Below are 13,143 nucleotides of genomic sequence, written 5' to 3'. Positions count from 1 at the left end.
TTGCTTGAATTAGAAGGAAATATACAGGGGTGCCTGGGTGACTCAGTCCCTTAAGTGTCCAACTCAATCTTAGCTCAGGTCTTGATCTCAGGGTCATATGTTGAAGCCCCATATTGGGCTCCGTGCTGATGTGGAGCCTACTTTATTTTTTTTAAAGATTTTATTTATTTATTTGATTCATCTTAACCTACTGAGCCACCCTGGGACCGCTGTGGAGCCTACTTTAAAAGTAAGAGAGAAAGAAAGGAAGAAAGGAACCTGTAGATAATTATCTATACCTAGTATTAGAAAAATCTAATGGTAAATGTCCAATATTGAAGATATTAGGCAAAAAAATATAAAGAATATACACACTTATAGGACACTACATCTGGTTTTCCTTTTGAATTCTTACAGATTAGAAAGAGTTGAATGGGAGAAGCAGCTTAATTATTTTTCTGTTTATAATAGTAATGCATAAGGTTCCAAATAACTGGGAAAATCTGACTAAGGCTTGAAACAGGAAGAATATGAAGCTATTAAATATCTAACACTCTATTTTTAAAGATATGAAGAGGAACTGTAAAGGATAATGACAATATGTATCACCGAAAGGGATAGCAAGATGTATGGAAAATAAGCATTAACAGGATGATGGGAAACAAAGATACATCATATTTAAGAAAATGGGAGAACTAAAAGTGTTACAATCTGTAGTTAGACTAGAACTACCCCCCAAAATACTATCATAAATGCAAGTCATACATGGATGCTATTTTATCAGTAGAATAATGGTGGCTCAAAGAGAATTTAACATGACCAAATCAAAATGATTAAATCTTCATCCTTTTTTGGCAGATTTAGTGTAGACATGTTCTTGAGGTCCTATAAACAAGGTACTATTACTTGGGAAAAACAACTTTGCTCTAATAAACTCTGTTCAGTGGTGGCGTGAACTCATATAGCTTACATTGAAACAAGGAAATGTAAAAAAAAATTAGGTGACTAAAATAAGAAATAAAATGATAGTGGACAAACACACTGAACTCTAAATGCTGGGATTCTGTATGATAGAAGCAAAGCAATGAAGGGGTTAGAATTTGGAACTGGGAAAGTCAAAATTGCAGACGAGTTGAGAATCTTGACAAGACAAGGGAATCAGCCGTTAGGACATTTTTTTTTTTTTCCAGAAACAGGCATAATTAAAGTTCAAGATGAGCTGGTGAGGTCAGAAACTAAGCAACAAGCAAGCAGAAGTGAGTATAAATAGATGTGAGAAGTAAGTCTAATCATTGGGTCAGAAATTAGTAGGCAAACAGCAGATTAAGAGGACACAGTTACTAGAGTTCAGGGCAAAGAGTGAGAACCTTGAGCACGTAAGTTCCAAGAGAGAAAGGCAAAGCAATTAGTCTGCATGTGGTTGGTAGTCTGGAACCAGAAAAGTTGCAATAACCAGGCAAGTAGAGTAGAAAGAACAATTTGATTCCGTGTCAAGTTGTCTCCAGAAGTTTCTCCATCATTACCATAAAGAAATTTCATAAAGATCTAAGTATTTCTATGTCTCAAGAGTAGAAATAGGAAGATGCATCTGACCAGATGCGGCTTGTTGCCAAGTTTTCATGGTGATAATAATTTAGCAGTTTTATCTACAAAATTTCAAAGTTGGTGCTCCCTCCCTGTCTCCACCCCAAAACAACTCCTTACTTGTCACCTCAGGCCTATATCTTGGAAAACAACCTAAGCTATTTTTCATTTCCTTTAACTACGATTTGAACTTGCTTTCTCTCTTTCAACTCCCTCACTTGATTATTCTTATTCTGATGACATTTGCCTACCTACTCAATTATGGCCTCAACTCAACTCAATGAGGTATTTTTCTTGAACTAATTTCAACCGTGATCTAATGAATCCCCCATACCTATTCCTAAATAATATCTGAGGCAGATTTTTAAAACTTTTGGGGGGAACTTTCAACTATAAACACTTAGTCCACTACCATTACAAAGTTGAATCTCCATCTGAGTCAAAGGTATTTTCCCTCTCCCCAACTCTGTGCACTTTTACTCCCCTCTTGTCTCCCTTCTCCAAGCTATAGCTCTTTCAGTGTTGAGGACAGGAGGAAGGAGGAGAAGGAAAGGACAAAATCTTTTTTCTTGGCTGGACTCCACTGCAAGCCTCTTTGGCAGCTGATGCCTTTAGCATGGCAGGTATCCAAATACTGGCTCTCTTTAGGTTCATGTGGGAGTTTTTGGAAAAGCCCAGCAAGGCCAGTGGTAGGAACTAGTACTAGCACATCACTGTCTAGAAGGCAGGATTTGGGGCTTTACATAGGGTTCAATTCCAGTTCCCTGCCTCACTCAGGTCTAGCCATATCTCCTATCATTAAAACGTCACACTAACTGTGATGACTTATTTCCAGGTTGAGTAGTCCCCATGGGCTGACATCTGCTTATTGCATACTCTCCGTTCTACCTATGAGTTCTCTATTTCCAGCACTGTAGATTTCTTTCCTCCTCCCCTCCTCCTCCTCCTTTTTCTTCTTTTGGTACTTTCTGGTATTCTTTTATTTTTTGTACTTGTTTTGTACTGTATATTAACATTGTTGGCTATATTTCCCCCAGCATTGGTTGGCTATATCCACCCCCTGCCATGCATACACATACACACACATTTGAGGAGTGGGGTTGTGTAACACAGGAAATCTGATCCAGTAGATCTGAAGAAAGACCCTGAGATGTGAATTCTGAAAAATGCTCACCAGATGAGTCTGTGTTATGAACTGACTTGTGTCCCCTCCTAATTCCTCTGTTGAAGCCCCAGCCCCTAAGGTGATTGGATTTGGAGAGGGCATTTAGGGAGGTAATTAAGATATTAAGGGTAGGGCCCTAATCCCATGGGACTAGAGTCACTATTAGAAAAGGATAAAACACCAAAGATCTTTTTCTCCATGTATATGCACAGAAGAAATGCTATGTAAAAACATAGCAAGAAGGTGGCTGTCTACAAGTCAGAAAGGGAGGCCTCACCAGAAACCAATCCTTAAAGCACCTTGATCTTGGACTTCTGGACTTCAGCACTGTGAGAAGATAAAGTTTTGTTGTTTAAGCCAACCAGGCTGTGGTATTTGTTATGGCAGCCCCAGAGGACTAATACAGTGTGGGTATCAGTGCCATGTCCATCCCTACTGAGAAGCTCTGTGCCAGATTCTCTTGAATTCTTAACAACTGTAACCGCAATGGGAAACCCCAACTCTGAGTCACCAGACAATATCATACAAACCTCAATTGCTGTAAAATCATACTCTACATTTATTGGGGCCTTGGATAACATTTTCTCTATCCTTTGCTCATCCTTTAGTTTCTTTAATCTCCCCAATCCAGTCCTTAGCCTTACTCAATTCTGGCTGATCACCATAAGCACCTATTATATAAGGAATATTAAGATTCCATTTATATGCCTATGTCATCCTTCCTCAAACTTCAATTTTTACCTTTCCTTCACACTTTTTTTTATGCCTTCTTCTATATCAGAGAAAGAGATGTTCTTTTTATTTTTAAGGCAAATTGCCTCTATTCACTTTAGATCCTACCTTCATCTGACCTCTGTACCCACTCCCCAGCATTTTCATCTTATCTCCCTTGCCGTCCTTTTCTCTGCCATAAAATATACATAAGTCAAAAAAAAATTGACTTTCAGTAACTTGGTTTTTGATGACTGATAAATTGGCTTCTTTCCAACATTTCTATCAGTAAGAGAAAAAAAATGACACTGAAAGAAGTTCCCTGGGGTCACCGGAATAAAAGAGCAAGGCAGTGGATTTAAATTTAGAATTCATCATTGGAGAGGTGATAGTTCACTTGTTCATTCATTCATGTCGATGTTTTTATTTTAAGCACCTATTATGTGCCAGGTTCTGTGAGTTTGTTTGTACACGTGGGTAGGTGAGCTATCACCTTGATGCCAATGCCTCCTAAATAGACATCTTCCTTGTTTTCCTACTTTAGTAAGCTGAGCGGGCATTTGCCAGGATCAACAACTGGTTAATGAATTAATGAATAAGAGACATTAGTCTTGTCTTCAAGGGGCTGAAGTCATGAAAATAGGTGAGCTTGATAGAAGTTAGGATACAGAAAAATGCTCACGTACAGGAATTTAGTATTGGAACTAGCCNAGAGAAAGAAGAATTAATGAAGGACACAACAAAAGAACATTGTAACAATGGAGAGAAAGAGATGATAAGGGGCTTCAAAAGCCCCCAAAGGAACTGTCCATATTGTGTTTTCACTGGATCCACTCTGAACAGATTTAGTCAGAAGGTCTGTGAGTATGGCCCTGGGAATCTGCATTGTTAAGCTCCTACAGGTGACTCTTCTGCACATTCTAATGTCACAAAAAACAAGAGTGTCTAAGAAAAGGTGAGCAAAAATGAAAAATTGTAGAAAATAAGCACTAAAAAACTGAAAAATGTAAGATTCTCCCTGAATGTGAAAAAATCCAACTGATTTTCCTATTGTTGGCATAAAAATAAAGTGAAGTAAGAATACACCAGGGATAGTAGAGCAGAAAGCTGTGAGCCTGGATCCTTGATGGCTGTGTTGGACTGCTGAATCAGTCACACCATCATATACCTCTGGACTTCTCATGTGAGAATAATAAACCCCTATTCATCAAAGTAAAGTAAGTAAAGTGAAAATGTACATTTTAATTTGTATTACATTTATTTAGTAGTAAGGGATAAAGAATGAATGCTCATGAGTAATAATGACAACATTTGTTGGGCATTGGCTATGCATAAGCATTCCGTGGAGAGCTTTGTATAAATATCTCACCAAAACCTCACAACAGCACTATGATACACCATAACTCACCACTATTAATGGAAAAATAAATGAGTTCCTTATATGGAGGTAAATAATATCAAAGGTAGTAAATATATGTGTCATGGGCAATGAAAGGATAGGAAAATGGATGTAGTGAACTTGTTAACTGCCAGGTACTTTTCTGGATATTTCTCCTGCCCATCTTCTTTTGCATTAATTTAAATCCTATATGTCTTTTGTGGCACCAGTCAAGTCAAAATCCTCTTTTAGGAAAACTTCCTCGACATTTAAGTATGAGCTTTCCCTCTTGATTCTCTGGAATTTAAATTTAGGACCATACACTATGACCTAGATTATACAATATTTGGGGTAGAAAAAATCCTTATACCTAAAAGAGTACAGGGTGTTAAATAATTCCTGTCAGGGCTCCTGGGTGGCTCAGTCAGTTAAGCATCTGCCTTTGGCTCAGGTCATGATCCCAGGATCCTGGGATCAATCCCCACATCAGGCTCCCTGCTCAATGGGGAGCCTGCTTCTCCCTCTGCCTCTCCCCCTGCTTGGCTCTCTCTGTCAAATATATAAATAAAATCTTTAAAAAATAACAATTCCTGTCAAATGATGACAACTAACCATTTTCCATTTTTCACCTATGAAAATTTTCCATTATGTGACTTGAAAATGCTTGTTTTAGGCATACCCAAAATCATACTTCATTTAATTCAGCAAATGTAATTAATTTGTTACTAACAGATGACAGTTCTCTGTGGTTTTCAGCTAAGTAATGTTTCTCTCGACATCTCTCTGGTGATCCAGGTTAATGGACATTTGAGAATATACACAACTACTTTTTATGAAGTATTGAATATTTCTTTCCTGCCTCTTTACATGTGTCAATTGTCTTTAGCATTTTGCAATGATCGGAACTGATATATTCACATATGTATAAATTGGGGAAATTATATGGTTTTAAATATATGCTGGTGTTGGTATGTCTTTATTTTGTCCTACTGCTAGATGCATGTGACAGAATTCTTGAGGATAAAGATCTTAATGTTTCCTTTTACACATAATTACATTGAAGATTTTAGAAAACTGTCTCAGTGGATTATACTTGATTAGTTCATGTTGAATCGGTCAACTTATCAGAAAATAATCAATAGTTTAGATTTGCTCCACTAAATGGAATACACTTGAATAGTTTGCAAAATACACTATTTTGAATACATGGCCTATCTTCAAATAATGTTAATATCCCAAATAGTAACTTGCCATAGAATTTAAATACCTTTATAAATTTTGCGTTGTAACTAAAAAAAAAAAAGATATTTAGATATTCAAAGTGTATTAAAAGAACTTTGTAAAAGTACTTCAACAAAAATTGCATTATTTTATTGTTATTATGCACTGATATATCTCTAGTTCAATTAAATCCATGGGACAAGTAAGGTCCAAGATTAGAGAATATGGCTCTATCTTGTACAGTAGCATTTTTGAATTCAAGTCGTTCCATTTTTAGGAAGTGCTAATTAAGCAATATTTTCTTGATTTTTACATTGAGAATTGTAATTAAGGTGGTTTCAGTAATAAACCTTTTGGAGAAAAAATGAATTTCCTTATGTAATGTGTGCAGTTATTTCTATATTGTTTTCAGGCTTTGCTATTTGAAGAATGAAAATATAAAAACCAAACTACACAGTACAATCGTCTTGACTATGACAGTGAAAGTATATCAGTGTGTGTGACTCACATTTCATTAAAATGCATGTAAATATGTTCTAGGATATATATGTATATAATCTCCATAAATGAAAACTATTGAAATCATGTCTTAAAATGAAGATGCTGAGTAATTTTTCATGACCACAGCACTTTAAAAGCATATATTTTATTATTTGGAATTGCAACAAACCCACAAAGTAAACAGATTCTAGTTTAATCTATTATCCATTTTGCTAGTGTACTGTACCAATGATTCATATATTACTTTAATATCAAATTCTTGATTAAAGTAGGATACATAATTCAATTTTCTACTGCAACTTCCTTGGAGGAAAAGTTGGACAAAAGCCAATGATTCTTAAATTTCTCCAAGCCGTTTTGAAAACTTAATCTGTTCTTCTGTTAAGAAGTCTAGAAATAGTGTCAGGAAGGGCTATTGATACCACACCAACCAATTCCTTAACAGTGATTAAAGGGAGGAAAAATTGTGTCATTTTGCCCAAGTGCTAATTTTGCATGTGAAGGGCACAGCTCAAAAGGTAATGTCTAACCTGGTAAGATATATAAATTGATGAAAAAAATATTTTTAACAGGGTTAACTTGGAGTTTTTTGCTTTTGAAACTTTTTATGTATTTTGTTTCTAAGCCTTTAAAATATTTCAAAATAAATGCTACCAGAGAGTGAACATAAGTAATAAAGTCTTTTGCATCGCCTGTCTGCTTTTAAGAAGACATTACAAATATTAATTTTTCCAGTCCTGGAATTTAGAGAAGGGAGGAGACTCTTCAGAACTTTTCTTTTTGTTCTGATTAAGTGATACTGAAAATAACACGAATAAGGTTTCTGAACGAGCGTCGATGCTTAGTTCAAGTAGAGGCGATTGGAGGAAGATGGAACACGGTGTCTTAGGCAGCAACCAAATCTTTACATCCATGTGCGCATGTTTGTGAAGAAGAAAAACACCTTTTATTTTTTAAGTAGATGTCTCTACGGATAGTTTCTTTTTTATTAACTTGCAAAAGCTCTCGAAGTTTGGAGCAAAGCAGGTTACCTTTTAGCATCTAAATCCCGCACGTTACTCCGTATTTTTTTCTTTTTTTTTTTCACCCACACGAAAGAAGGGTGCAGGGTCGAGATGCTACGAAGTGAACTAAAAGAGCCAACGGCTGGTTATAGGAAGAAAAAGCAAACCCAAAACGAAAACATGGGGATTTTAAGCGTGGATCCTAAGGCACACCAGCGTTAACCCTTTGGGCGCTGCAGTGGGGATCCCCGCTGTCTCGGGCCCCACGGACAAGAACACAGGCACCCCGCCCCCGTCGGGGGGAGTGGGCTCTCCTCCTCAAGGAGGGAGTAAGCTGAGGCACTTTTGTCGTCCGGCGCGTGCGTCACGATCCGGGACAGGCAGCGAGTCCAGTACGGAGTGGAACCGAGACGCACGAGGAGCCGCTCAAACGTCCGCTGGCGCAGGGTCAGCCTCAACCTGTCCTCGCCAGGAGCGCTTGCCCTCGCCCGTCCGCCGGCCCAGCTCCCAGGCTCTGGAGGGGCGCAGGCCTGAGGATGGTTCGGGCGGGGCCCCCAGGTGAAGAGTGCCCGCGTCCGCCTGCGGCAGTCATCGTTGTCCTGCCTCCACACTCGCGGCAGCCTCACGGCCCCGCGCCCAAACGGCAGCTGTGACTGACGGAGTCACCGCCCCGCGCGCCCGAGCCACCCCCTCCTCCCCCGCCGCCCCTCCCCCGCCCCGATACGTCATGGAAACACGGACGTCAGAGCTTCTCAGCCAATCGCAGGCAGCAGCAGGAGGAAAGGAGCGAGCGGGAGGGGGCGGGGGCAGAGGCGAACCGAGGCTCTCGGGGAAGGAAGAGAGGGAGGGGCGCGTGGAGGCGCGAGTCCCCCGCCCCTCACTCCGGACACCCTTTCCCGACCGCGCGGCAAGTTCTAATCGCCGGGCGCGCGCTCGCCAGCCGGGGACGCGCTCGCCGGGTCCTCCCCTTAAACGCCCTCTCCACGGCGCTCGGCTCCTAGTCCCCGTCCGAGCCGCGCTTCCTCCGCGCGCGCGCTTGCCCGCCCCCAGGCTCCCCGCGGGCTGCGTCACGTGACCGCGCCCAGCCAAGGCGGCAGCAGCGGCGGCGCGAGCTACGGCGGCGGCGGCGGCGGCGGCGGCAGTGGCAGTGGGAGCAGCTGCGCCGCCAGCGTGGAGCGGGAGGCGTGTGGGTGTGGAAAGAAGGGAGCGCCAGACCAGAACGGGTGAGCGTTCGCCTACCCCGGCAATCTTGCGGGCCACCCGGTGCAAACGGGGCCCCTGCCCCGAAGCTTTGCGCATCCCCCTCGTGCTCGGCCGTCCGCTCTCGGGTGGCCGCGGCCCCGCCCGGAGCGGACCGTGCTGCGGTGCTCACTAAGGGGGCTGCACCCCGCCCGCCGCTGCTGTTGAGGACGGCGGCGTGAGGCTGGCGGAGCTGCCCGTGCTGAGCGCGGCGCGCCCTGTGTGCGGCTCTGCGGATCCGAGGAGGCGGGTCCTGCGGGGACGCGGGCGGCCACTCGGCGGCTGCCGGGCTCTGGGCGGGGGCCGGGCTGGGCGCCGCCTCCTCCTCCGCCGCCGCCTCCTCGCAGTGCAGCGTGAGTAGGGAGCCCCGGCTGGTGGACGCCGAGCCTCTGGGCTCTGCGGCCGCCTCATCCTCGAGGTGTAGCCGCACCTCCGCGTGGCGCCCCGAGCCCTGCGAGTCGGCTGCGGACGATCGGAGGACCGAGCCCCCATTCTCCGTGCTTCCCGCTGCCCCTCACCGCTCCCCCCACCCCCTGACCCTCCTGCAGCCTCCCTTACCTTCCCCCCCCCCTCGGAAAATGGTTCCTGCTGCCGGGCGAGGTGAGTGGCGGCTGCCGCCCGCCCGCGGCGGTGGCGGCGGGTCAGGTCACCTGCGGGGGAGGCCGGGTGGAACGCCGAGGTCGGGGCGTCGCGGCGGGGGTCCTGACCGCTGGGTGCTCAGTGGACTGCGGCGCAGTCCGAAGAAGTTGGCGGGGGCGTTCGGGGCACCCCTCGCAGGTTGTCTCCTGCCGCGCCCGCCCTGGGAGATCATAAAGGTGAGCGGGTTCCTCGGCGTGCGCCTCAGCGCCGGGTCCGGCCGGGAGTCCCCGCCCAGAGACCAGGGCACTGGGTTCGGTGGGGCTTCGTGTCTACACCCGCAGCTCTTCGGCTTCTTCCAGCCGCCTCGGCCGCGCCATAGCCCATCCTGCCGCTGGCCGCCCCCGCCCCGGCGTGTGGTGACCTTGAGGGCAGCGGTGCCCGGCACTCTTTCCCCGCGCCCCGGGAGGGTCACCCTCTAATCCCCGACTTCGGCCCCACTGGAGCTTCGCGGGCTGAGGGCGGGGGCCCCTCGTCGGCCCCTGGCCGGGGCTGGTTGATTGATGCGTTGTCACACCGGACGGTGATTCCGCGGGAGTTAGCCGCCTCGCTTTTCTCCGGTGTCTCCTGCCTGGCCCCCCAGGATGTTCACGGTTGCTTCCGATTCAGATTTGTGGACTTAGTTGAAAAGGAAAAAAAAACAAAACAAAACAAAACCAGAAAACCGTGCGGTCCTCCACTGCCTCTTTGGAAAGGGTCAATAAGAAAGAACCGCATTCTAGTTGCGGGGGCGGGGGGTGTGCTCTTTATCCCATCCTGCTGGAGAATCTTGTGGCTAAGCTAGTTAGCGACCCCTGGTTCTGCGCCGCGGTCACTAGCCAGGTTGGTCTCCGTGCGCATTTCATTCACCAGTTTTTTGCGGGACTCGGCAGCGCTGGGAATGCTCGCATCCTGTGCGGTGCCGCGGTGCTTGGCGCTGAGCGGAGGGCAGGGGGTACTAAGAGAGGGCTGAGGGGGTCTCTACGTCTGGGGAGGGCTGGATCCTACTCCACACGCTTATTTTTACCTTTTCCTGGGGTTACAGCGCAGCAAACAATCACCTTTAGCTGTTATGCATGCTACTTTTATGGGTTTATTAATAATCTAACGGCTCCTGTTGGTATCGATTGCTATTCATGATGAATTAGTTATATGGATGTTTTTTTCTTATGTGTGTAGGTATATGGATATATCTGGACTGCCTTTCAACATGGAAGCCTTTGTTGTGTATAACCTCCCCCACCTGAGGACAGTCTTATTTTAAAATAAAGCTCTTGCTCAACGTGGGTGTATTTTATAATAAGAAGTACTTTTAAGGATCTGCTTTGTATGAGGCTGTCCTCGAGCAGAGGGTGTGTAACCCTTTGGATGGTGGCCCACGTGAGTCAATAAAGGGCCTTTACCGCTTGCCCTGCTGCTAGCCTTCCCCAGACTCCCTGTCCTTGTGTGTGGCAGAGGCGGATTGGGGGAATTAGAGGGATTGGAGGAGAGTCTGCTTTTTGTACTTGTGTGTTTCATTGGGGTACCCCCCCTTTTTTCTTTTTCATCTGGTGCGTTCAGATTTGAAGTAGATAGAAACGTTTTTCTTACAAGGAACCTTTAAAAACTAGTGTGTGAAATGGGCTTATTTAGCCATGATTTCAGGGGGACGTTTTAGTTTCTACCTTGCTTTGGATGAGACAGTTAAATTGCTGTAATTAAGGGTGGATCTCTGTCCTGATTTTGGTTTGGGTGTAACTGCAAAGATCTTTGAAAAGTAACTGTTATTTCCTACCATATAGTCTGCAAAAGTGAGTCACAATCGGGTGAGTTGAGGACAGAGCGCCACCTTTAATTTAAAATTTCGTGATTTTTTTTTATTAAAATGGTAAAAATTCAGAGTATGCCTTCTTGATTTTAATGGCAGCGGCTATCATTATGACATCCCCGTTTAGACATATAAGGTGAAATTGTCTGTTTTTCTGTATTAATGGGGAATTCCTGCAATTATGTAGGAAGTCTTGGTTTTTTCATTAAAGTTTGAGATTTAATGTAGGATTCTGAGATGAGGTGGGAAACTAGTTTTGATTTGTGCTTATGATAATGGGAGTAATGTTAGTCTGGACCTACTTAGGAAAAGAAATAAGGAAGTAGCTGCATTGTAAATAGATATTTAAAACTATGTACTGCCGCCAAATCAAGGTACCTACTGGCATGAGAGTGGTTTTACAGTTTGTTTTTAGCTTTTGTGCTATTAACAGATTCTACAGGAAACATGCAAAATATCCAAAATTATTAACCTTGAGTAAGGTTATAGTAATTTGGTTTGTTTTTCATCTTCCAACAGCTTTCCTTTTATGGCTTTACTGCGAGTTTTATAATTACTTGTTTTTAGATGATACAAATGAGGACTTGCAGCAGGAGTAGGTACATTCAAAGTTATTAAAGACCACGTTGGGAAAGGTGGTTTCTATATATGGCTCCTCTCAAATGCATCTCATACAAAAATAAATGGAGTTTTTAATGCTTAGAAAATAAATGCTGTAGTGACAGCTGAATTTCTTCCCTGCCCACATGCTGCCTCCTGTCCCCCTCTCTCCCAAATAAAAAAATTTAAGGTACACTATCTCTTTAGGCACAGGATGCTTTTTGATAATTGTGACTACAGATGTAACATGAAGAAGCAAAGATTTAGCTCTCAAGGAATGAATGAATTAATGTGTCCAAGTTACCAAATACAGTTTTCATTACTGACCACAAGATAGTATTTCCCTTCTGTCTGCATTTACGTTTTAATTGAACACTTGCGATTTCTTCATAGACCACTGTAAAGCATAAGCTACTACGTTATGGATGTTTTACTAAGTTAAAATTGAATAAAAAATTTGCTTGGGGCGCCTGGGTGGCACAGCGGTTAAGCGTCTGCCTTCGGCTCAGGGCGCGATCCCGACGTTGTGGGATCGAGCCCCACATCAGGCTCCTCCGTTATGAGCCTGCTTCTTCCTCTCCCACTCCCCCTGCTTGTGTTCCCTCTCTCGCTGGCTGTCTCTGTCTCTGTCAAATAAATAAATAAATTCTTAAAAAAAAAAATTTGCTTGAGATGAAAGAGTGGCTTATGCTTTTTCAGTCTGTGGAATATGGCCCCATGTTAAGGACATTATTTGATTTTAGGTTTGAATTAGGTTGATGTATGCAGAGTAATTATACATTGTTATGCATAATTGATAGAATCTTTGATTTGGGGGTTAAATTTACTAAATGCCTTTTTCTGACACACATGTTAACTTCGTATTGGATGAAACAGTCTCTTACCATGTGAACAGAGTTGTATTAGATCAACAGGTTTTAAGAGGAATGGCCAATTACAGCTATCAGTGTTTTATGTACTGCCAACAACAAAAGTATTTGCCCCTTTTTTTCTTACTTTGTTACATATACAAGCAGTTTAAATTGGTTGTTTTCACTTTTTAATTCTTGAATTTTGTAATGAATGAGCAACACAATAAAGGAGTAAAAATATCAGGAAGCAGAAACTTAAGAATTAAATTTTTGCACCTTGATTAAAACATTACTTGTCCAGTTGGAGGGGAATATTATTTTCTAGTAGGTATCGTGATATAAAAAAGGGTACTGTGAGTAGGTTATTTTGGAATATATAGAATCTGTGGTAACATTGAAGGCAAATGATTCAGTGGTTGTTATGGGAAAAATTTTTTTTAAGAAAAAAACTTTTAAAAGATTCATTTTTTAGCTTTTACAGATGTTTT

At 43.3% G+C, this 13,143-nt stretch overlaps 1 protein-coding gene across 6 annotated transcripts in view; it reads left to right on the top strand.

Annotated features, from left to right (window-relative positions):
* Positions 1 to 8,612: 8,612 nt before the first annotated feature.
* The window catches only part of ATP2B1 (ATPase plasma membrane Ca2+ transporting 1), a 125,409-nt gene continuing 120,878 nt past the window's right edge, over positions 8,613 to 13,143 (top strand). For 2 of the 6 annotated variants that reach the window (XM_040637311.1, XM_040637306.1), the window contains exon 1: positions 8,613 to 8,766. The gene's annotated coding sequence lies outside the window, so the exon portion shown is untranslated. Of the gene's footprint in view, positions 8,767 to 9,127; positions 9,383 to 13,143 lie in introns of those variants that run through there. The other 4 variants (XM_040637310.1, XM_040637309.1, XM_040637307.1 and 1 more) reach the window with 2 other exon arrangements.

This window comes from Ursus maritimus, unplaced genomic scaffold, assembly GCF_017311325.1.
Source record: "Ursus maritimus isolate PB19 unplaced genomic scaffold, ASM1731132v1 scaffold_21, whole genome shotgun sequence".
In the NCBI taxonomy this organism is placed as follows: domain Eukaryota; kingdom Metazoa; phylum Chordata; class Mammalia; order Carnivora; family Ursidae; genus Ursus; species Ursus maritimus.
This window is presented reverse-complemented; position numbering and strand designations above follow the sequence as displayed.